We start from the raw sequence: 24,052 nt of genomic DNA on the forward strand, positions 1-24,052 counted from the left end.
ATGCTTAGTATTATAGAGCATACGAAAGAACTGAAAGCATATGAATAAAGCTGGAAAACTTTTTCCGTGCCTACTAAAACTGAACATACACAGCAACCTCATTCTTAGATTAAACTTAATAAATATGTACCCAAACATATATGCACCATGAGATAGACCAGCATGTTTCTAGCAGCACTATTCCTCATATCCATAAAATGTCAACTATTCAAGTGCCCTTCAACAGAAGACTGGATAATCATGGCATATTTACTTAATGGAATAATATTCATAATACAAATAAATGTTCTACAACAACACACAGTGATGAAATAAACATCCAAACATAAAGTTTAGCAAAATAAGTCACACAAAAGAAAAACAGAGTGATTACATAATTTACATACAGTATAAAAAAAACAGACAAAACTAACCTATACTATTAGATGTCAAGGTAAAGGTTACCCTTAAAGGATGGAAACAACTGAAAGGAAATGTGAGCAGATTTTTGAGGTTTGGGTAATGTTATTTTCCTTGAGCTGGATGCTATTTACACAAGTGTGTCAAGACTGTGAAAGATCTTCGAAAGGCATACTTCTAGGATATTTGTACTTCTATGTATATTATGCTGCAAAATAAATTTTTTTACAAATAGGATGGAATGTCTCCAATTACGGTTAATTTCCAAGTTCAAAATTAAAATAAAATGATGATAAATGACATCACAAAACATTGCAACCAACAACAACAAAAAAAGGCCAGAGCTACAACTTGAATATCAGATAAATTTTAATTTAAGGACAGAAAAAGAAAATGAGAGAGAGAGGTGAATGCCTTTATAATGATAAAGTTTGAAATACACGATGAATATCTAATAATTTTGCATATATATGCAAAAAGTAACACAAGCTACTGGTCATCCAAGAAGACGGGAGTATAAAAACCTCTGAAAATTCGCATCTCCATAAAAGCAACAAAAAAAATGGCAAAAATTCTCATAATCAATACTTCTAGAACTCTGGAAATTAATCAAAGGCTGGCTACAATAATAAAAAATGGTATGGTATTGCCGTAAGAATAGACATTGTAGTGCAGTGAAATAGATTAGAGAATTCAAAAATAAACCCATACATCCATGGCCAATTGACTTTTGGCAAGTATGGCAATACCTATCAATGGGTATGAATAATATCTTTAATAAATAGTGCTCAGGTGAATGGATATCCACATGCAAAAGAATGACAGCGGGCCCCCTACCTTCACCATATACAAAAATTATCTTAAAATAGATCAATAACCTAAATATAACCTAAATATACTGAACTTGTGCAAGAAACTTAGGAGTAAATCTTCATGACCTTAGATTTGGGAATGAATTCTTAGATAGGATACCCAAAGCATAAGTAACAAAAGAAAAAATAAATTGTACTTCAAAACTGAAAACCTTTGTGCTTTAAAGGACATGACAAGAAAAGTGAAAAGACAATCACAAAACAGGAGAATATTTTTGCAAATAGGATATGTAAAAGGAATTTACATTCAAAATATATAAAGAATGCTTATAATTCAATAACAAAAAGGTAAATGACCCAATTAAAATACAGGAAAAGGAGTTCAATAAGCATTTATCCAAAGATATACAAATGGCCAATAAATACATGAGAAGATGCTCGATAAATTGCAGAAATGCAATTCAAAGCCACAATGATATACCACTTCACACCCACTAACAGCTTTAACAACAAAAATAAATGAAGATATAAGAAAATAAGTGTAAAATAATGTGTTCGTGAGGATGTGGAGAAATTGGAACCTTCATACATCGCTGGTGGGAACGTAAAATAGTACAGCCACTGTGGAAAACTGCAGCAGCCCCTCAAAAAGTGAAACACCGAATAATTATAAAATGACCCAGCCGTTCCACTGCTACGTATATACCCAAAGTAACTGTCAGCAGAGACTCAAACAGATAAATCAGGGGGAAATGATCAATAATTCAGTAACTATTGTTATATAGCCAATTGAAAAAAATATATTAAATTTGGATAATTCATATCTTAAGTCAAAATAGTTCTGAGTTGAGAAGCAAAGTATATGCTAAATAAACAAAATCATAAAAGAACTAGCAGAAAATGCGACGTAAACTCAGATTAAACAATATCCTCCTAAGTATATTCCATAATTCAAAAAAACACACTAGGAAAGCTAGATCTCACAGACACACACACACGCACACATACACACAGTCTTCAAGACCAAAAATCCAGAAACATCACGAAATGGTCACCTGGAGGTTCCGGTGCCGCCTGCCCCGCAGGAGGACCCCGACCCGCGGCCCCGTGGACCAGCCCGGGAACAGCCGGGCCCGGCCGAGGCCTCGCAGGCGCCTGGACGAGCGGCCCGAGGGCCGGAGGCGGCGGTGTCGCTGCGACCCCCTCAACCCCAGTCTGGACCCGAGGAGACCCGCACCCAGGGCCGCGCCCGCCTCGCCCAGCTGGGAGTCCCGCCTGAGACGCGCACACTCACCTCGGTCAGCCGTTCTGTCACGGAGTCGCCTGAGGGCCGGGCGTCCTGTCAGGGCCTCCTCTCCTCGGGTCCCAGAGGCACCCGAGGGGCGGCCTCCTGTCAGGGCTTCCCGGTCAGGTGCAGTCGCCTGAGGGCCGGGCGTCGGGTCTGAGTCATGCGGGGCGCTGGGCGCTCGCCTCCTCTGCTCCTGAGCGCAGCGTCGCGGGGTTCGGCTGGCGTCTGAGGCCCAAGTGACGGCTTCCATCCAGGTTTACATCTGGGCCCCAGGTTTACGACTTGGGGGGTTTACGTCTGGACCCCACGTTTACGCCTGGGCCCGATTTACGACTTGGGGTATTTACGTCTGGACCCTAGGTTTACGGCTGAGCCCGGTTTACGACGTGGCAGGGGTTAGACGAAAGGGTTTAGTCTGGCCCGGGTTCATGGCTACTGCTGCCGTCTGCCTTTGGTGGCCCCGAGCTCATGTCCCAGCTTCTCAGAGGAGGGTGACCAATGGAGAAAGGGTCCTTCAGCGGCCACCACCTCCAGGACGCAGGAGCCAGGTCTTCCTGGGCGAGAGGTCTGGAGTTTTGGTCACAGCTGCCCCTCAGGGGCGAGTGCAGTGGAAGCTGAACCCTTCGCGGGGCCGGGCTGGCAGGCACCGTGCTCCCCTCCTCCTCCGCCGGCGTCCGTGTCAAGGTGTGTGTGTGCGGGTGACCTGAGCAGCTCAGGTGGAAGTGTGTGGGTCCACTTACAGTAAACACGGACTGTGGTGGCACTGCCTGATCCGCGGGCAGGGACAGTGGACGCGCGGGCCACTGCAGAGTTATGCTTGGGTTTTCCCCTGCGAGGGGTTGGCGCCCCGAACGCCCCTGTTGTTCAAGGATCAGCTGTACACATGTATGCACTGTGTGTATTAAATATTATGTATATATATATGTATCAGGTAAATGAAGAGGGGACTTACAAAGAGCATTTCTGGGATCATTTGGTTTCCAGTCATCTATCAGCCATTCATGTCATAAGACAAATGCAACTAGGGCCAGTGTTTTTTGTTTTTTGTGTTTTTTTTGGTTTTGGTGTCTCGTTTTTTTTAAATTGAAACCATCCTCAGTGGTCAATATGCTTCCTACACAGCCTGACAGAGGCAGAGATGCTTTGCTCAAAACCTCCTTTATTTCATTCATAATATAAGTAAGTTGCCATACAGACGTTGCCTTCAGTTTCTCCCATCTTCTAGAAGAAAGACAATAGTCCAATCATTATGGACTCCTCCTCATTATGTAATTTGTGTATCAAAACCTTGGGAGGGTTTTAAGTTCTGGCTTGATTTGTTTGCTGCTTCATGCATATGTGCCATAATTGCATTCAAATTGACACCTTCAGAATAAATATTTTGTTTTTTTTTATGATCTCACTGCCTTAGGTAGTTTCTCAAAGTGTGCACACCCCCAAAATAAAGTTCTGTGATTTTAAAAATGAATTCCTTATGCACAAATTGTTGCCTAGGAAAAGAGCCATTTAGAGGAAATTACAGATGCACAGATTTGAGTGAACTACTGCTCATGATTTTCCAATTAGTCCTTGTCTCTGTGTGTGTGTTTTCATTCTTTAATACTGTACCTTTCTTTCTACGCTTTTTTGTGTGGATCCCATGGCAAGCTTATTTCTCTGCCTCCTAGCAGCTGTTGAAAGGTTTATGAGATACTATGATTGTGGATGAAAGTCTATTGGTTCCACTCTGAAATCTGTTGAAAACAGACCATCTTGTATATTCAATTTGAACCATAAACTGTGGAGTAGAGGATTCGAGTGGGAATGGCCTTGGCTTATCCACTAAGGTGTATGGAAGATGAGTTTTGAATGAGAGATTGAGGAGTACTGAAAGTAGATAGGGAGAGAATATCCATGATTGTTTGACTGACGTGCATCAGGAAAACCTGGTGAGGCTTGGGAAGTAGGGATTCTGAGGTCATCTACAGTCATATATTTGCTTCCAGGACAGAAAATACTTCTATCCCCAAAAGGTGTTTTCTGATTTAAGAGATCCTTGGGTGACTCAAGTGACTGAATTGCTTCCAAAAGGTTGTCGAACATAACACAGATGTTTTAGATTTGTTTTAAGGGGCATGGGATTTTCACCCTATTGCCCATGAACCATAGATGCCAGTAGCAGAAGGAGTTGCCAATAGTGAATTCAGTAAAATGCCATCAAATTCAACATTTTGTATCATCAGTCTCAACACCCCTTATTTTCACATGTGACTTATGGGCATTGAGAGCACATCCATTAAAGGGTTCTGTGTATGTACAGTGTACAGTAGAAACGTTGGTTAAATCATGAGCAAATCCATGCTGATAAGACTGAGACTCTTCCATGGAGGGAAGGCCAGCTATGGACTGGGAACATGATGGGTTTTCAGGATTCTAAACTGAGGCTTATATGAGGACAGAAATCTCAAGGCATTGTATTTTAAACTGTTGGCGGAAAGTAGTGAACTAACAGTCCAGATATATCTTTGTGAGCACATACCTGCTCTGTTTCTGCTCCAACCATGCACTGCAGTGGGTGCTGTGATCCTGCGATTCCACCATAGCTTGATCAGTGGCGCTGCAGCTAAGTAACTGATTGTACATCAGGCAGCATAGAGATCTTTGATTAATCTCCTCCTGGTAGGTTTAAAAGATGGAAAACCCCCTAAGGGGTCCCGTTTGCTCTCCTTCTTTGCAGAGATCAGAGACAAATAGTTCCTTGTCGTGTTATTCTTGTCTGAGTAAAGAGGATTTGTACAAGAAAGTCCCTGGTGTAAACAGTATTGGAAAATAGTCTAAAGGATTAAAGCACCTCTAATGATCTGACCCCAGGACTGAGTCTTCTTGCAGGCTGCATTGATGATGCCAGGAGTAGGCTGCTCAAAATGATACTGGGACAAAGTGAGAGAGTGGCATGGACATATATACACTACCAAATGTAAAATAGATAGCTAGTGGGAAGCAGCACAGCACAGGGAGATCAGCTCGGTGCTTTGTGACCACCTAGAGGGGTGGGATAGAGAGGGTGGGAGGGAGGGAGATGCAAGAGGGAAGAGATACGGGAACATATGTATATGTATAACTGATTCACTTTGTTATAAAGCAGAAACTAACACACCATTGTAAAGCAACTATACTCCAATAAAGATGTTAAAAAAAGAAAAAAATGATACTCAGCACCGGGCATAAAAAATAAATAAGTACAAACCAAGTACAAACCGACACAGTATAAAATCAGGCTTTGCTTTGACATTTTAATATAAATATTAAAAAATCGCAGACTTAAGATATTAGGATATACACATAATGTTATCAACTGAAATTAGAGATACAATGTGGTGGGCTCGGTGGGCATATTGAGCTAAGTAAATGGGACTGCTAAGAAGAGAGAAAGCCAAAGGAAAGAGAAATCAAAACATAGGTACAACAAAATAGTAACATTTGAAAACACTTTCCAATGCATCACTTTAGAGCTTGTGGCAACAGGATTTTTTCCTGCTACATCAGAGAGTAGTTCAATGTCATTTCTTATTCCCCAAACAGGAAATTTGGTTTGACTGTCATAATAATCTCTTCGGATCAGTGAATCGTTAACAACTTAATCCAACAAAGCTCTGCTTTTATTTCCAGGCCAAGATTAGTAACGAATGTTTGAGACTTAAGCTGGGACTCACTGGCAGCCCTCTAATGCACTGACAACGTTCTAAAGATTACAGGTAAATCTAAAAATTAAGAATAAAGCGCTGCCCAAGATGGCACCCATCTGTCCATCTGCTCTGCCCTCCACAGTGGACAGAAGTCACACACACGCCAGTCACCACCCTTGTGATACCTGTTCTATCGTGAGTCGGGATGCTCTACTGACTTTTTAAGCTACTCTTTAGGATGGGAAAATTAGAGTGGAGGAGAGTTCCTGTGAATAAACAAAGTGTCCTTTCTGAATTCACTGAACACTTTTACAGGCTTCCAATTCACTTAACGCTGCTTAACCCACACTTGCAAATATTTGAAGAAGAAAATTACTTGTTGCCAGTAATTGCACCATTTGAAGAGATACATCTATAAATATGTACACCATAAACCAGCACATCTTAAAAAGTTTTTCCATTTAAAAATGACATTTGAGATGGGATCCTGTGGATTAAAGAAAAAGCAGGAACCTGTGGGCTTAAAGTATGAGAGTTGGTGGTTTTTTTACTCCATAGTTTCCCATATTGTGTAGTATGTTAATGTTTATTGTGAATCTGCAAGATTACATTCCACATGTGTGCTGTAAGCTTTCTAATTGCCACCTCCAGCTATTTCACAAGATTATTAAGTGTTCAAAGTAGGTTTATTTTGGATGTCAGTTATCCAGGGGAGCTTTAACTGTTATATTTTATCACGTATATTTTACAGCATGGTTCAAAGATGCTGGATTACTTGGGAGACTTTTGCACAAACTGCTGCCACCATTTCTTTGGATCAGTGTGTCCTGAACTATGTAACGGGGACGGGGAATCATTTTATCTTCCTCATTTTCTCTACAGTTGTACTCACAAAGGGATGAAACATTATATTCCATGTGTCCTACTGAGTTTTCTAACTAGCCTTAAAAATCATTAGCATTTATCGTTGATATGGACCATTGTACAGATTTCTACTGAAATGCCAGCATATATTTTTAAATTTCTAGAACACATCTGGAGAAGGACTGTACTCTATTGTGATTTTGCCATTTAGCAATAATTTACATCAGTAAAAAGCCACAAAAAAATTGAGGAGCATTTTTATTTTCAGATTGCCTATGATAGGATTAAATGGGAGAATATTGATGTACCTTTTTTTGATTCTAGAAAAATCTTTTTCTTTATTTAGTTCCATAAACTATAGGAATGGCATCATTATTTTTATCAGCTATTTTTATTTCATTTTCTGTTGTTTGTGTTTATCTTTTTAATCTTCTCATGTGTGATATGTTCGGGGATGGATGGCAACATTGCCAGAAAAGCAGTTTCTTTCTTTTTTTTTTTTTTTTTTTAAAAGTCCTCGCCTATTTTATTTCCTCCTTTTTGTACTTCTCAGATAAATCCACTGTCTTCTCAGGAAAATGCAATTTCTCAACTAAACATACATCTATCTTGGTTTATCTTTTCAGGCCTCACATTATGCCTGGAATATCTTTTTTCTGAACAATTTCTTTTTTTTTTTTTTTTAAAACATCTTTATTGAAGTATAATTGCTTTACAATGGTGTGTTAGTTTCTGCTTTATAACAAAATAAATCAGTTATACATATACATATGTTCCCATATCTCTTCCCTCTTGCATCTCCCTCCCTCCCACCGTCCCTATCCCACCCCTCTAGGTGGTCACAAAGCACCGAGCTGATCTCCCTGTGCTATGCGACTGCTTCCCACTAGCTATCTATTTTACATTTGGTAGTGTATATATGTCCATGACACTCACTCACCCTGTCACATCTCACCCCTCCCCCTCCCCATATCCTCAAGTCCATTCTCTAGTAGGTCTGTGTCTTTATTCCCATCTTGCCACTAGGTTCTTCATGACCTTTTTTTTTTTTTTTTTTTTTCCTTAGAGTCCATATATATGTGTTAGCATACTGTATTTCTTTTTCTCTTTCTGACTTACTTCACTCTGTATGACAGACTCTAACTCCATCCACCTCATTACAAATACCTCTATTTCATTTCTTTTTATGGCTGAGTAATAGTCCATTGTATATATGTGCCACATCTTCTTTATCCATTCATCCGATGATGGACACCTAGGTTGCTTCCATGTCCTGGCTATTGTAAACAGAGCTGCAATGAATATTTTGGTACATGACTCTTTCTGAATTATGGTTTTCTCAGGGTATATGCCCAGTAGTGGGATTGCTGGGTCATATGGTAGTTCTATTTTTAGTTTTTTAAGGAACCTCCATACTGTTCTCCATAGTGGCTGTATCAATTTACATTCCCACCAACAGTGCAAGAGTGTTCCCTTTTCTCCACACCCTCTCCAGCATTTATTGTTTCTAGATTTTTTGATGATGGCCATTCTGACCGGTGTGAGATGATACCTCATTGTAGTTTTGATTTGCATTTCTCTAATGATTAATGATGTTGAGCATTCTTTCATATGTCTGTTGGCAATCTATATATCTTCTTTGGAGAAAAGTCTATTTAGGTCTTCTGCCCGTTTTTGGATTGGGTTGTTTGTTTCTTTGTTATTGAGCTGCATGAGCTGCTTGTAAATCTTGGAGATTAATCCTTTGTCCGTTGCTTCATTTGCAAATATTTTCTCCCATTCTGAGGGTTGTCTTTTGGTCTTGTTTATGGTTTCGTTTGCTCTGCAAAAGCTTTTAAGTTTCATTAGGTCCCATTTGTTTATTTGTGTTTTTATTTCCATTTCTCTAGGAGCTGGGTCAAAAAGGATCTTGCTGTGATTTATGTCATAGAGTGTTCTGCCTATGTTTTCCTCTAAGAGTTTGATAGTGTCTGGCCTTACACTTAGGTCTTTAATCCATTTTAAGTTTATTTTTGTGTATGGTGTCAGGGAGTGTTCTAATTTCATACTTTTACATGTACCTGTCCAATTTTCCCAGCACCACTTATTGAAGAGGCTGTCTTTTCTCCACTGTATATGCTTGCCTCCTTTATCAAAGATAAGGTGACCATATGTGCGTGGGCTTATCTCTGGGCTTTCTATTCTGTTCCATTGATCTATATTTCTGTTTTTGTGCCAGTACCAAACTGTCTTGATTACTGTAGCTTTGTAATATAGTCTGAAGTCAGGGAGCCTGATTCCTCCAGCTCCATTTTTCGTTCTCAAGATTGCTTTGACTATTCGGGGTCTTTTGTGTTTCCATACAAATTGTGAAATTTTTTGTTCTAGTTCTGTGAAAAATGCCAGTGGTAGTTTGATAGGGATTGCATTGAATCTGTAGATTGCTTTGGGTAGCAGAGTCATTTTCACAATGTTGATTCTCCCAATCCAAGAACATGGTATATCTCTCCATCTATTTGTATCATCTTTAATTTCTTTCATCAGTGTCCTATAATTTTCTGCATACACGTCTTTTGTCTCCTTAGGTAGGTTTATTCCTAGATATTTTATTCTTTTTGTTGCAATGGTAAACGGGAGTGTTTTCTTAATTTCACTTTCAGATTTTTCATCATTAGTATATAGGAATGCAAGAGATTTCTGTGCATTAATTTTGTATCCTGCTACTTTACCAGATTCATTGATTAGCTCTAGTAGTTTTCTGGTAGCATCTTTAGGATTCTCTATGTATAGTATCATGTCACCTGCAAACAGTGACAGCTTTACTTCTTCTTTTCCGATTTGGATTCCTTTTATTTCTTTTTCTTGTCTGATTGCTGTGGCTAACACTTCCAAAACTATGTTGAATAATATTGGTGAGAGTGGGCAACCTTGTCTTGTTCCTGATCTTAGTGGAAGTGGTTTCAGTTTTTCACCATTGAGGACAATGTTGCCTGTGGGTTTGTCATATATGGCCTTTATTATGTTGAGGAAAGTTCCCTCTATGCCTACTTTCTGCAGGGCTTTTATCATAAATGGGTGTTGAATTTTGTCGAAATCTTTCTCTGCATCTATTGAGATGATCATATGGTTTTTCTCCTTCAATTTGTTAATACGATGTATCACGTTGATTGATTTGCGTATATTGAAGAATCCTTGCATTCCTGGAATAAACCCCACTTGATCATGGTGTATAATCCTTTTAATGTGCTGTTGGATTCTGTTTGCTAGTATTTTGTTGAGGATTTTTGCATCTATGTTCATCAGTGATATTGGCCTGTAGTTTTCTTTCTTTGTGACATCTTTGTCTGGTTTTGGTATCAGGGTGATGGTGGCCTCGTAGAATGAGTTGGGGAGTGTTCCTCCCTCTGCAATTTTTTGGAAGAGTTTGAGAAGGATAGGTGTTAGCTCTTCTCTAAATGTTTGATAGAATTCACCTGTGAAGCCATCTGGTCCTGGACTTTTGTTTGTTGGAAGATTTTTAATCACAGTTTCAATTTCATTACTTGTGATTGGTCTGTTCATATTTTCTGCTTCTTCCTGGTTCAGTCTCGGCAGGTTGTGCATTTCTAAGAATCTGTCCATTTCTTCCAAGTTGTCCATTTTATTAGCATAGAGTTGCTTGTAGTAATCTCTTATGATCGTTTGTATTTCTGCAGTGTCAGTGGTTACTTCTCCTTTTTCATTTCTAATTCTATTAATTTGAGTCTTCTCCTTTTTTCTCTTGATGAGTCTGGCTAATGGTTTATCAATTTTGTTTATCTTCTCAAAGAACCAGCTTTTAGTTTCATTGATTTTTGCTATTGTTTCCTTCATTTCTTTTTCATTTATTTCTGATCTGATCTTTATGATTTCTTTCCTTCTGCTAGCTTTGGGGTTTTTTTGTTCTTCTTTCTCTAATTGCTTTAGGTGCAAGGTTAGGTTGTTTATTCGAGATGTTTCCTGTTTCTTGATGTAGGCTTGTATTGCTATAAACTTCCCTCTTAGAACTGCTTTTGCTGCATCCCATAGGTTTTGGGTCGTCGTGTCTCCATTGTCATTTGTTTCTAGGTATTTTTTGATTTCCCGTTTGATTTCTTCAGTGATCACTTCGTTATTAAGTAGTGTATTGTGTAGCCTCCATGTGTTTGTATTTTTTACAGATCTTTTCCTGTAATTGATATCTAGTCTCATAGCGTTGTGGTCGGAAAAGATACTTGATACGATTTCAATTTTCTTAAATTTACCAAGGCTTGATTTGTGACCCAAGATATGATCTATCCTGGAGAATGTTCCATGAGCACTTGAGAAAAATGTGTATTCTGTTGTTTTTGGGTGGAATGTCCTATAAATATCAATTAAGTCCATCTTGTTTAATGTATCATTTAAAGCTTGTGTTTCCTTATTTATTTTCATTTTGGATGATCTGTCCATTGGTGAAAGTGAGGTGTTAAAGTCCCCTACTATGATTGTGTTACTGTCGATTTCCCCTTTTATGGCTGTTAGTATTTGCCTTATGTATTGAGGTGCTCCTATGTTGGGTGCATAAATATTGACAATTGTTATACCTTCCTCTTGGATCGATCCCTCGATCATTATATAGTGTCCTTCTTTGTCTCTTGTAATAGTCTTTATTTTAAAGTCTATTTTGTCTGATATGAGAATTGCTACTCCAGCTTTCTTTTGATTTCCATTTGCATGCAATGTCTTTTTCCATCCCCTCACTTTCAGTCTGTATGTGTCTCTAGGTCTGAAGTGGGTCTCTTGTAGACAGCATATATATGGGTCTTGTTTTTGTATCCATTCAGCCAGTCTGTGTCTTTTGGTGGGAGCATTTAATCCATTTACATTTAAGGTAATTATCGATATGTATGTTCGTATTCCCATTTTCTTAAATGTTTTGGGTTTGTTATTGTAGGTGTTTTCCTTCTCTTGTGTTTCTTGCCTAGAGAAGTTCCTTTAGCATTTGTTGTAAAGCTGGTTTGGTGGTGCTGAACTCTCTCAGCTTTTGCTTGTCTGTAAAGGTTTTAATTTCTCCATCAAATCTGAATGAGATCCTTGCTGGGTAGAGTAACCTTGGTTGTAGGTTTTTCTCCTTCATCACTTTAAGTATATCTTGCCACTCCCTTCTGGCTTGCAGAGTTTCTGCTGAAAGATCAGCTCTTAACCTTATGGGGATTCCCTTGTGTGTTATTTGTTGTTTTTCCCTTGCTGCTTTTATATGTTTTGTTTATATTTAATTTTTGATAGTTTGATTAATATGTGTCTTGGTGTGTTTCTCCTTGGATTTATGCTGTATGGGACTCTCTGTGCTTCCAGGACTTGATTAACTATTTATTTTCCCATATTAGGGAAGTTTTCAACTATAATCTCTTCAAATATTTTCTCAGTCCCTTTCTTTTTCTCTTCTTCTTCTGGGACCCCTATGATTCGAATGTTGGTGCGTTTAATGTTGTCCCAGAGGTCTCTGAGACTGTCCTCTGTTCTTTTCATTTTTCTTTATCCTGCTCTGCAGTAGTTATTTCCACTATTTTATCTTCCAGGTCACTTATCCGTTCTTCTGCCTCAGTTATTCTGCTATTGATCCCGTCTAGAGTATTTTTAATTTCATTTATTGTGTTTTTCATCGTTGCTTGGTTCCTCTTTAGTTCTTCTACGTCCTTGTTAAATGTTTCTTGCATTTTGTCTATTCTATTTCCAAGATTTTGGATCATCTTTACTATCATTATTCTGAATTCTTTTTCAGGTAGACTGCCTATTTCCTCTTCATTTGTTAGGTCTGGTGTGTTTTGACCCTGCTCCTTCACCTGCTGTGTGTTTTTTTGTCTTCTCATTTTGCTTATCTTACTGTGTTTGGGGTCTCCTTTTCACAGGCTGCAGGTTCGTAGTTCCCGTTGTTTTTGGTATCTGTCCCCAGTGGCTAAGGTTGGTTCAGTGGGTTGTGTAGGCTTCCTGGTGGAGGGGACTAGTGCCTGTGTTCTGTTGGATGAGGTTGGATCTTGTCTTTCTGGTGGACACGTCCACGTCTGGTGGTGTGTTTTGGGGTGTCTGTGGCCTTATTATGATTTTAGGCAGCCTCTCTGTTAACGGATGGGGCTGTGTTCCTGTCTTGCTAGTTGTTTGGCATAGGGTGTCCAGCACTGTAGCTTGCTGGTCGTTGAATGAAGCTGGGTCTTGATGTTGAGGTGGAGATCTCTGAGAGATTTTCGCCATTTGGTATTACATGGAGCTGGGAGGTCTCTTGTGGACCAGTGTCCTGAAGTTGGCTCTCCCACCTCAGAGGCACAGCCCTGATGCCTGGCTGGAGCACCAAGAGCCTTTCATCCACACGGCTCAGAATAAAAGGGAGAAAAAATAGAAAGAAAGAAAGAGGATAAAATAAAATAAAATAAAGCTATTATAATAAAAAATAAGAAAAAAATTATTAAGAATAAATTTATTAAGAAAGAAAAATTTTTTTAATTTTTTAAAATAGATTTATTGATTTTTTATAATAAAAAATAAGAAAAAAATTATTAAGAAAATTTATTAAGAAAAAAATTTTTTAATATTTTAAAATAAAAAATATGAAAAAACTCATTAAAAATTTTTTTTTAATTTTTTAAAAATAGAAAATAAGGAAAAAATTATTAAGAAAACATATATTAGGGAAAAAAAATTTTTTTTAAGTTTAAAAAAAAAAAAAAAAGGACAGACCTACCCCTAGGACTAAGGGTGAGAGCAAAGCTATACAGACAAAATCTCACCCAGAAGCATACACATATACACTCACAAAAAAAGGAAAAGGGGAAAAATTAATATATCCTGTTCCCAAAGTCCACCTCCTAAATTTGGGATGATTCGTTGTCTATTCAGGTATTCAACAGATTCAGGCACATCAAGTTGTTTGTGGAGCTTTAATCCGCTGCTTCTGAGGCTGCTGGGAGAGATTTCCCTTTCTCTTCTTTGTTCGTACAGCTCCCGGGGTTCAGCTTTGGATTTGGACCCGCCTCTGCATGTAGGTCGCCTGAGGGCGTCTGTTCCCCGCCCAGACAGAACGGGGTTAAAGGAGCAGCTGATTCGGGGGCTCTGGTTCAGTCAGGCCGGGGGGAGGGAGCGGTACGGAGGAGGCGGGGCGAGCCTGCGGCGGCAGAAGCCGGCGTGACGTTGCAGCAACCTGAGGCGCGCCGTGCGTTCTCCCGGGGCAGTTGTCCCCGGATCACGGGAGCCTGGCCATGGCGGGCTGCACTGGCTCCCGGGAGGGGCGGTGTGGAGAGTGACCTGTGCTCGCACACAGGCTTTTTGGTGGCGGCAGCAGCAGCCTTAGCATCTCATGCCCGTCTCTGGGGTCCGCGCTGATAACCGCGGCTCGCACCCGTCTCTGGGGTCCGCGCTGATAGCCGCGGCTCGCACCCGCCTCTGGGGTCCGCGCTGATAGCCGCGGCTCGCGCCTGCCTCTGGGGTCCGCGCTGATAGCCGCGGCTCGCACCCGTCTCTGGAGTTCGTTTAAGCGGCGCTCTGAATCCCCTCTCCTTGCGCGCCGCGAAACAAAGAGGCAAGAAAAAGTCTCTTGCCTCTTCGGCAGCTGCAGACTTTTTCTCGGGCTCCCTCCCGGCTAGCTGTGGTGCGCTAGCCCCTTCAGGCTGTGTTCACGCCGCCAACCACTGTCCTCTCCCTGCGATCCGACCGAAGCCCCCGAGCCTCAGCTCCCAGCCCCCGCCCGCCCCGGCGGGTGAGCAGACAAGCCTCTCAGGCTGTTGAGTGCTGCTCGGCGCTGAGCCTCTGTGTGGGAATATCTCCGTTTTTCCCTGTGCGCCCCTGTTGCTGTGGGATCCGCGCTGATAGCCGCGGCTCGCGCCCGTCTCTGGAGCTCGTTTAGGCGGCGCTCTGAATCCCCTCTCCTTGCGCGCCGCGAAACAAAGAGGCAAGAAAAAGTGTCTTGCCTCTTCGGCAGCTGCAGCCTTTTTCCCGGACTCCCTCCGGCTAGCACCGAAGCCCGAGCCTCAGCTCCCAGCCCCCGCCCGCCCTGGCAGCTGAGCAGACAAGCCTCTCGGGCTGGTGAGTGCTGCTCGGCGCCGCTCCTCTGTGCGGGAATGTCTCCGCTTTGCCCTCCGCACCCCTGTGGCTGCGCTCTCCTCCGTGGCTCTGAAGCTTCCCCCCTCTGCCACCCGCAGTCTCTGCCCGCGAAGGGGCTTCCTACTGTGTGGAAACCTTTCCTCCTTCACAGCTCCCTCCCACTGGTGCAGGTCCCGTCCCTTCTTTTGTCTCTGTTATTTCTTTTTTCTTTTGCCCTACCCAAGTACGTGGGGATTTTCTTGCCTTTTGGGAGGTCTGACGTCTTCTGCCAGCGTTCAGTGGGTGTTCTGTAGGAGCAGTTCCACGTGTAGATGTATTTCTACTGTATCTGTGGGAAGGAAGGTGATCTCCGCGTCTTACTCTTCCGCCATCTTGCCCTGAGGCCAGAAAAGCAGTTTCTTTACCCTTGGGCCCATACCCTCTGTGCTTCCAATAACTGGAAGAAAAAAGAAAAAGGTTCAGTGAGAACATGGACTTTCCCCCTTTGCAGGGTCCCTCCATGTGTTCAAGCGTCTGCCCGCTGAACAGTGTCATCTACTATAAATTTCAAAATATTGTTATTCTCCCTTAGTGTACTTTCTGTGTTTGCATAATTATAACAATTTCTTTCTTTCCTACCACTCCATGTGCATAAAGTGAAGAGAAAATGACAACAGAAGTGGAGAGAAAAATCACAAAATTCAGTTTGAAAAAGTTCCCATTTCTACTACTTTAGCTGAACCTTTATTTCCGTGACAATTGGCTCTGTGGCCAGCATGCCAGATGCTTGACCTCCCTTGTCCTCAGTCCTGTCCTCCAACGTTAATTAGTTTGCACTTTGTGACTGGCTCCTGTTGCCTGGAATCCCTGGAGTTAATCATGTCACGAGGGAACTTGTGTTCACTCTGGGACTTTATGTTACAGTATTAATTGTACAGTTAGTCTAAGGTGGGTGCAGTGGTGCCCATACGGTGTCTTGCAGGAGAGGGAACATAAATCTAAGCTGGGGCAACTCTTCTCTCTGGAAGCTGCACGTAGAGGGCATTAGATACTATAAATTGCAATGAAAATTTGGTGTGGATTGCATTTCTGTCTATAATCTCTAACTATAATGAGCAAGATATTGCTGAAGAAGAATACTTGTTAAGAATTCAGGTATAGGAATTAAACAAAATATAAAATGCCAGGGAAAGGGACTGCCCTGGCAGTCCAGTGGCTCGGACTTTGCCTTCCAATGCAGGGGGTATGGGTGCCATACCTGGTCAGGAAGCTAGGATCCCACATGCCTCGCAGCCAAGGAACCAAGATATAAAACAGAAGCAATACTGTAGCAAATTCAATAAAGACTTTAAAAATGGCCCACATCAAAAAAATCTTAAAAAAACCAATCCAAGGAAAGATTATGGGGCAGATAGCATTATCAGCTACAGTCGAATTATTAATATGACAATGTCATATATCAGGACAGACAAATGTTTCCCATGTTTCTCCAAAAATTGTAAATATGTGCACTGATGTTTCAGAAGGCCTTTGAAAACATGAAAAAAAAAACCTCATGTATTTTCAGTCTTTTAAACTTTACCTCTCTAGTGTATGTGTAGTGGTAGTTCATGGTTTTAAATTGCAATTTTCTGATGATTAATGATGCTGAACGCTTTTTGTTTATTACTTATTTTTATATCTATTTTTGTGATTTATCTATTGAAGTCTTTTCTCCAGTTTTTATAGATTGGTTGTCTTCGTTTCTGATTGGTAGTATTTCCTTATATATTACAACTGAAAGGCCTTTGACAGATACATGTATTGCAAATGTCCATGGATTGCTATTCCATTTCTTACAGTATCTGTTGATGAGCAGAAATGTTTAATTATGATGAAGTAAAACTTTTCTGCTTGTCCATGTCCCACGCTTTTGTTGTTTGTCCTGTTTATTTTTAAAAATTTGCCTAACTAAAAGTTGTAGAGACATTTTCTAGTGCTTTCTTCTAGATTACTTATAGTTCAGGGTTTACATTTCAGTCCAGATTACTTGTTCTCTGTGTGGTAGAGGTCAAAATTAATTTTTTTCTGTATCAGTAGCCTGTTATTTCAGCAACAAATTTTTGTATGGACTTACCATTAGCTATTGAATTGTTTTGGAGCCTTTGTTGTAAATCAAATGACCAAATTAGCATGAGTATGTTTTTGGACTCTATATTTATTCTGTTGGTCTAATTTTCTTTTTCTTTTTTTAAAATATTTATTTATTTATTTATTTGGCTGCACCGGGTCTTAGCTGCGCCACGCGGGATCTTCGTTGCTGCATGCTGGATCTTTAGTTGCAGCATGCGGAATCTTTAGTTGTGGCATGTGAACTCTTGGTTGCAGCATGTGGGATCTGGTTCCCTGACCAGGGATCGAAACCGGGCCCCCTGCATAGGGAGTGCGGAGTCTTAGCCACTGGACCACTAGGGAAGTCCCTATTTGTCTAATTTTCTATCTTTAATGTAAATATTCTCTCATTCTATTATTTTTATTGAAGCTTTTCTTGACTATTCTAGGTGCTTTGAATTTCCATATGAACTTTAGAATTAGCTTGTGAATTTCTGCAAATACAAAAGAATACTGAAATTTTGATTTAGATGCATTGCAATACATACAGAATAATTGGTGGAAAATGAAATCTTAGCAATGCTGAGTTTTTGAATTTATGAACATGATACAGCTCTCCAATCTTTAACTTCTTTTTTTTTAATAAATTTATTTATTTATTTATTTACTTATGGCTGCATTGGGTCTTTGTTGGTGCGCGCGGGCTTTCTCTAGTTGCTGTGAGCAGGGGTGGGGGAGCTACTCTTCATTGCGGTGCACAGGCTTCCTGTTGCGGTGGCTTCTCATGTTGCAAAGTATGGGCTCTAGGTGCACAGGCTTCAGTAGCTGTGGCACGCGGGCTCAGTAGTTGTGGCTCGCAGGCTCTAGAGCGCAGGTTCAGTAGTTGCGGTGCACGGGCTTTGTTGCTCCGCAGCATGTGGGATCTTCCTGGACCAGGGCTCAAACCCATGTCTCCTGCATTGGTAGGTGGATTCTTAACCACTGCGCCACCAGGGAAGTCTCTCTTTAACTTCTTTTTACTTTCCCTTTAACAATATTTTGCAGTTTTTTAGTGTAGTATGCTTTAGCTTTTATTAAAGAGTTTCCCTTAAGTATTTGGTGTTTTTACTACTATTGTAAATGCTATTTTTTGGCATTTTCCCATTGTTCATAGCTAATACAAAGAAATACAATTGTTCTTTGTATAATGACCTTGTATCCTGAAACTTCACTAAATTCACTTTTAAATCTATTAGTTTGTATCTTTTTTAATTTTCTTGAGTATACATTAAGGCAATGTGCAAATAAAGTTACTTATTTCTTTGCAGTTTTTGTAAACATCACACCTTATTTTTGACATATTATGTTGGATAGGAACTACTTTCCAATACCTAAATTGAAGTAGTGAGAACTGATATCCACGTCCTGTACCATCACTTATGAAAAATGTAATTCTGCCTGCTGTTAGCTGTAGGTTACTCATAGATGAGGTTTATCAGGTTGAGGAAATAATCTTCTATTTCTAGTTTGTTGAGAGGTTTTTATCCTGAATGAGTTTTGATTCTCAAATGCCTTTTATGCAACTATTGAGAAAATCATACAGATTTTCTTTGAGCCTAATAGTATGTAAATTACATTCAGTGATTTTTTTCAAATGCTAAATCAAAATTGCATTCCTCAGATAAACTTACTCGTAAAGTGTAATCATTTTTATATATTGCTGGATTTGATGACCTAATTCTTCTTAAGGATTGTTATGTCTATATTCATATATGTCTATATCTATATCTACCTATCTACCTAGATAGACAGAGATATAGATACAGCTATATGTATATATGTATCAGGGTAATGCTGGCCTCATTAAATGGATTTAATAATGTTCCAAAGTGTATTTCTAGAGAAGGTTATGTAAAATGGTATGTTGTCTTTATCTATTTGGTAAAATTTATCAGTAAAGCCACTGGGACTGGAACATTCTTTGTAGAAAAAATTGTAATGATGAATTTGATTTATTTAATAAGTATGGAACAATTCAAATTATTTTTTTGAGTAATCTTTCATAGCTTGCCTTTTTTTTGTCCAAACAGTCTCCACCTATTAACTGCTTACACCATTATTTATATCTTATATAATTTTCAAAAGAGTTGGATTTAAATCTACCATATTGCTCTGTTTTCTATTTGTCTCAGTTGATCACTGTTTATATTTCCCTGCCTGTATTTGAATTGAATTTAATCTAGCCTCCACAAATGGCCTAACAGCTATACCTTTTACATTTTAGTGGTGGCTCTTAAGTTTACAGCATATAACTTTAACATATTTCAGATGACATTCACATACAGTGTAGAAACATTTCAGCAGTATACTAGCATTTTCCCATTCCTGTTTTTTGCTATTGCTATCATACATTTTAAATTTAGATATGTTATAAACTCAACAATGCATTTCTGTTATATTTTCATTAGAGTTAGTGATCATTTAAAAAGATGAAAAAGTTAGGAAAAATGTGTTTTATATGTCTACCCATATTTACAATTTCTGGTGCTCTTCATTTCTTTCTGTCGATACAAGTTTCCATCTGGTGTAATTTTCATTCTGCATGGATAACTTATTTTAGCATTTCTTGGAATGCAGGGCTGCTGGAAATGTTTTCTCTCAGCTTTTGTTTTTCTGACAAAGTTTTTATTTCTATTCATTTTTATATCAGCTTTATTGGGGTATAATACACTTATAATAAATTTAATCAATTTTAATTTTATAATTTGATGAGTTTTGACAACATATCCAGCCATGTAACCACCAACACATAGTATAGAACATTTTAGTTACCCCCAAATTTCCATGCTACGCCTTTGCAGTTAATTCCTACCATCCCACCTGGCCCTAAGCAACCATTTATCTGCTCTTTATCACCTAATTTTGTACAGTACACAATGTAATACACATGAAATCATATAATATGCAATCTTTTATGGATGACCCTTTCATTTTCACATATTTTTGAAATTCTTCCAGGTTGTTGCATGTTAGTAGTAGTTCGTTTCTTTTTTTCTGAATAGCATTATTTCCTGTGGACATAACCACAGTTTTTTCACCCATTCACAAATTTGGCAGATACTGGCTTTTTTAATAAATTTTGGCTATAATGAATAAAGCTGTCATGAAGATTCAAACAGAAGTCTTTTGTCAACGATGTTTTGATTTGTATTGTTTTCATTAATTAATAAATGAATCAGAAGGTAAATATTTAACTTTGAAAGAAACTGCCAAATTGTATGCCAAAGTGGGTGTACTACTTTACATTCCAAGTCACAGTTCATGAGATTTCCAGTTGTTCCATGTACTTTCTAAGATTTGGTCTTGTCTTCTGAATGGTAACAATTATAGAGTGTGCTTAGTACTAGCTATAGTGATTTTAATTTAAATTTCACAAATCAGTAGTGATGTTGAGTGTTTTCTTCATGTGCTTATTTGCCATCAGTATATTTTCTCTTCTGAAGATTCTCTTGAAATTTTTGTCCGTTTAAACCCTTCTTGTTATTGAATCAAAAAGATTCTTTATAAATTCTAGATACAAGTTCTTAATCAGAAAAATATTTTGAAAATATAATCTCCCATATTGTGGCTTGTCATTTCTTTTCTTAGAAGTGATTTATGAAGAATATCTTCTGGGGTTTTTTTGTTTGTTTTTTTTAATTAATTATTTTTATTTTTGGTTGTGTTGGGTCTTCATTTCTGTGCGAGGGCTTTCTCTAGTTGTGGCAAGCGGGGGCCACTCTTCATCGCGGTGCGCGGGCCTCTCACTATCGCGGCCTCTCTTGTTGCGGAGCACAGGCTCCAGACGCGCAGGCTCAGTAGTTGTGGCTCACGGGCCTAGTTGCTCCGTGGCATGTGGGATCTTCCCAGACCAGGGCTCGAACCCGTGTCCCCTGCATTGGCAGGCAGATTCCCAACCACTGCGCCACCAGGGAAGCCCACATCTTGTGTTTTTTTAAAAATTTTTTGTTGAGGTTCAACTTATTTGAATTTTCTTTTCTGGTTTTTGCTTTTTATGCCAAACCAAAAATCTTTTTTGCCGTGAAGATTTTCTCCTGTGTATTATTCTGAAAGTTTTATTGATTTAGCTCTTACATGTACATGTATGATCTTTTTTAAAGTATGATATGAAGTAAAGGTTGATATATATGTTTGTGTGTGTGTATATCTGTATATATAATTTCTTCAGGAATTGTCGGGGACAGTTCTTTCTTCATGGAACTAGATTGGCACTCTTGTTAAATATCGACTGGTCTTCGATGTTTGAGTCTACTTCTGGATTCCCTGTTCTGTTTCTTAAATATATACATCTGTCTTTGTACAAAAACTGCAGTGTCTTTATTAATGAATCTTCATATTTGTCTTTAAATTAGTTAATGTGAATTATCCAGCATTCGTCTTCTGCTTACAATTTTTTTGACCATTTCTAGATCTTTTGCAGTACCACAGAAATTTCAGAATCAGCTTATAAATTTCTAACTAAAAATCCTGATGAAATTTTAATTGACATTACATTGAATATATTAATTTGTGGAAACTTAACATATTAACATACTGAGTCTTCCCACCCATGAATATGGTAAATCTCTAAATATATTTGGATCTTCTTGAACTTCTCTCCAAGTTGTTTAGTGTTTTTAAGTATACACATGTGGTACAAATTTTGGATCCCTGAGGATTTCATATGTTGGATGTTTTTGTAAATTCTTTTGCCTGCTGAATTTCAATTTCCATTTTTTTAAAATATACATTTTGGAATACAATTCATTTCTGATATTGACCTATAACATTGCCAAGCTTGATTTTAACTCTGTAAGGCATTATTATTATTATTATTATTGGTAGAATCTTAGGGATTTTTCTATTGAGAAGATTATGTGAATTCATTTGTGAATTAAATTAGGTTTATTCCTTTTTAAATTTTTTTGTGCCTCACTGTACTTTTTAAAGCATCTAGTAAAATGCTGACTAGAATTGGTGAGAGCTGATATCTTTGTTTTGTTCCTGATCAAAGGGGAAATCATTCAGTCTCATCACTTAGTATGATATAGCTGTAGGTTTTTTAGGCTAATAAGGTTCCCCTATATTTCTAGTTTTCTAAGAGGATTTTTAGTGAATAGGTACTGGATTTTGTTAATTTTTTTTTCTACAGCTTTTAATATGGTTATGTAACTTTTCCTTTTTAATTTGCTAATTGAGTGAATTAAATTGATTTTCAAAAGTGAAAACAACCTTGCATTACTGACTTAAACTCCACTTGGTCATGATCCATTTTATATCTTGCTGGATTGTATGTGCTAGTGTTTCCTCAAAAGCTGTTGTGTCTAGGAAAAATAAACTTTGGTACATCCCGATGATAGATATTATTCAGCACACAGAAAAAGAGCTATCAAGCCATTCAAAGGCATGGAGGAAACGTAATGCACTGTACTAAGTGAAAAAAGGCCATCTGAAAAGGCTACACACTGTATGATTTCAACTACCTGACATTTTGGAAAAAGCACAACTATGGTGACAGTAAAAAGACTAGTGGTTGTCAGGGGTTGAGTGGTAGGGAGGGATGAATAGGTGGAGCACAAAGGATTTTTAGGGCAGTAAAAATACTCTGTATGATCCAATAATAATGAATACAGGTCATTCATTATACATTTGTGCAAGCCCATGGAATGCACAACACCAAGAGTGAACCCTAATGTAAACTATGGACTTTAAGTGATATGACATATCAATGTTGGTTCATTGATTGCAGTAGATGTATCATCTAGTGGGGAATTTTGATAGTTGGGGAGGCTGTGCATGTGTGTGGACAGAGGATATATGGGAAATCTTTGTACCCTCCCTTCAATTGTGCTATGAACCCAAAAAACGTTCTAAAAAATAATCTATTAAAAATTATTGAGTCTATAGGTATGAAGGATAATGGTTTTTTATTTGATTTTCTTATAATATCTTTTTCTGGCTTAATGCTGGGTAAATGCTGACATATATTGAAGGGTTTGTATAGAATTAATATTATTTCTTTCTTGTATGTTTGGTAGAATTCACCACTGAAACTGTTTAATTTCTTTAATAGATACAGGGTTGTTCATGCTTTTCTTAAGTGAGCTCTGGTAATTTGTATCTTCCAAGGAATTTGTATTTCATCAATTAATAGAGAATTCTTCTTCCCCTTGTCATTCTTTTATTGGCCATGGGATCTGATGTCCCTAGTCTCATTTCCAGTATTAGTAATCTGTTTGTTCTTCCTTTCTTAGTTTATTAATCATTATAGATTCAGATTTACTCATTTCACTGATCATTTTAAAGAACCAGCTTTTGGATTCTATTGTTACTGTTTTTCTTATTTTAATTGAGTTGATTTCTACTCTTTTCTTTATCATTTCCTTCTGCCTTGCCTCATATGTATTTTGCTTTTCTTGGTCTAGTTTATGAAGGTATGCACTTTTCTCATTGACATCAAAACTTTCTTCTTTTCGGCCGTAAGCACTTGTTCCCATAAATTTTTCTCTACACTACTTTAGCAAAGTACCTCACACTTTCATGTGCTGTGGTTTTATTCAGTTATATTTAGGCGCTGTTTGGGTCATATCCCCATTGCCTGACAGTGGACAGGGGCAGTTACAGTGAGGGCCATGCTAGGTATATTATTTATGGCATTTTTTTTTTACACCTTTATTGGAGTATAATTGCTTTACAATGTTGTGTTAGTTTCTGCTGTATAACAAAGTGAATCAGCTACACGTATACGTATATCCCCATATCCTCTCCCTCTTACGTCTCCCTCCCACAGTCCCTATCCCACCCCTCTAGGTGGTCACAAAGGGCCAAGCTGATCTCCCTGTGCTATGCTGCTGCTACCCACTAGCTAACTATATTACATTTGGTAG

At 38.8% G+C, this 24,052-nt stretch overlaps 1 long non-coding RNA gene across 1 annotated transcript in view; it reads left to right on the forward strand.

Annotated features, from left to right (window-relative positions):
- The first annotated feature begins 3,037 nt into the window (after positions 1 to 3,037).
- LOC133084879 (uncharacterized) overlaps positions 3,038 to 24,052 on the forward strand; it is a 57,663-nt gene continuing 36,648 nt past the window's right edge. The window contains exons 1-2 of the long non-coding RNA XR_009699483.1: positions 3,038 to 3,183; positions 6,148 to 6,233. This is a non-coding gene — a long non-coding RNA (uncharacterized LOC133084879). The remainder of the gene's footprint in view (positions 3,184 to 6,147; positions 6,234 to 24,052) is intronic.

This window comes from Eubalaena glacialis, chromosome 2 (assembly GCF_028564815.1).
Source record: "Eubalaena glacialis isolate mEubGla1 chromosome 2, mEubGla1.1.hap2.+ XY, whole genome shotgun sequence".
Classification (NCBI taxonomy): Eukaryota; Metazoa; Chordata; class Mammalia; order Artiodactyla; family Balaenidae; genus Eubalaena; species Eubalaena glacialis.